Here is a 2,500-nt window from a genome sequence, read left to right as displayed (position 1 = left end):
ACTGATGCAACAGGGGGATCGCCCAATGTGAGTTCTTGCCACAGGACCAGACGATCAACAAACATGTCTACAAAGAGATACTACAGCGTTTGCTTCGTTCAGTGCGTGAGAAGAGGCGGGAGTTGTGGCAGGACAACTCGTGGGTGCTTCGCCATGACAACGCGCCTGCTCACAATGCCCAGAGCACCTGGCAGTTCCAGGCCGAGAAGAGCATCGCCGTGCTGGAGCAACCTCCGTATTCCCCGAGCTGGCTATTTCCTCTTCCCCAAGCTCAAGGGGGACATCAAGGGGACCCATTTTGAAGACGTGGACATCAAAAAGGCCATGACGACGGAATTGCTGAGGATCCCGAGTAGCCGACCCCCACAACTTGCCGGTTCTCGCACCTCGCCATCAGCAGCTTCTCGAAGACTAAAGCCGAGACCTGATTGGTTGAGAACGGACTGCTCCCGGCTCGCCCAATGGACCGCAGGCTCCCCTCGTTCCCGGGTAGCTGACATAATTTGAGAGTACTCACCAGGCTAGTACAGTGGTAACGTGTCGGCCTCTCACCCGAGGGGTCGGCGGTTCGCGCCCCGCCCAGGCGCGAGAAGTTGCAATTGTCGCTCGGAGGTTACTGCTGTGGCTGGGCACCACGGTGGGTAAGGACTAAGCTCTGTCGCGTCAGCACTTGCTGACACACGGTGATCGAGTCGACATTAGTCGGCACAGGCCGGGCTCCCCCATAGCCCGGGCGAGGCTCAGCTTCGCATATGACTTATCCTTATATATATCCGATCCTCCACACACAGCCTCCAGGCTAGTACAGTGGTAACGTGTCGGCTTCTCATCCGAGGGGTCGGCGGTTCGCGCCCCGCTCAGGCGCGAGAGGTTGCAATTGTCGCCGGAGGTTACTGCTGTGGCTGGGCACCACGGTGGGTAAGGACTAAGCTCTGTCGCGTCAGCACTCGCTGACACACGTTGATCGAGTCGACATTTGTCGGCACAGGCCGGGCGAGGCTCAGCTTCGCATATCGGACTTATCCTTATCCTGATCCTCAGGATCAGGATAACAAGACAGCAGCAGCAGCAACCGAGGCATGCCCAGGCCTCCGACGCCGGGGAACCTTGCCGGCTTCTCCGTCGATCTCCACACTCCTCCAGCACCTAGACATACCTATGGATATTCACACCCACAACAGTCACTCACTACAGAGATAGAGGATGACCAACCATCCTCTATACCCAGAAGAATGCTTCCAGGAGTACATGCAAGCATGGCACATTTGATATATATATATATATATATATATATATATATATATATATATATATATATATATATATATATATATATATATATGCATACATACATACATACATACATATATGCATACATACATATATATATATATATATATATATATATATATATATATATATATATATATATTAACACACACACATACACACACACACACACACACACACACACACACACACACACACACACACACACACACACACACATATATATATATATATGTATGTATGTATGTATATATGTATGTATGTATATATGCATGTATGTATGTATGCATCTATATATAGATATATATATATATACATATATATATATATATATATATATATATATATATATATATATATATATATATATATATATATATATATATATATATATTTATATGCTATATATATATATATATATATATATATATATATATATATATATATATATATATATATATATATATATATATATATATATATATATATATATATATATATATATATATATATATATATATATATATATATATATATATATGCATGTATGTGTATGTATGTATATATATGTATGTATGTGTGTGTACGTATGTATGTGTGTATATGTACATATATCTACAAACACACACACTTTGAAATAAACCCTACTTATTCCAACAACCGTAACATATGCATTTAGACAAAAAGCACTCACGAAGCCCAGTCATGCACGCATTACGGAAAGGCGCATACCTCAATCATAAAAGAAAAAAAAAAAAATGCACCGAAATACGCAGTGTAATATTTTGCAAAGTCATTACAGCCGAATGGGGCATAAATGTCGAGGGCAAAATGTCATAACTGATAAGCCTTGAGGTCGATGGGTTTTGTACATGAATGCGTGAGTAAGGAAGTTTGGTTATTTTTTTAATTGGTGAATTCTAGATGATGATGATGGTGATGATGATGATGATAATGGTGATGGTGATAATGATGATAATGGTGATGATGTTCATGGTTATGGTGATAATGGTGATGGTGATGACGATTGTGATGGTGAAGATGATGATGCTTATGATGGTAATAATGGTAAGTCATTATAATCATCATTATAATAGTAACAACAACAAAAACCCAGAGACCGCATACCTCAGCTGAGACAATAGGACAATAAGAATAATTCAACGCCAAAAAGTTGTCCCCATCTCGCAATGCTTATGATATAATAGTT

The sequence above is a fragment of the Penaeus vannamei genome, chromosome 4 (assembly GCF_042767895.1).
Source record: "Penaeus vannamei isolate JL-2024 chromosome 4, ASM4276789v1, whole genome shotgun sequence".
NCBI lineage: Eukaryota > Metazoa > Arthropoda > Malacostraca > Decapoda > Penaeidae > Penaeus > Penaeus vannamei.
This window is presented reverse-complemented; position numbering follows the sequence as displayed.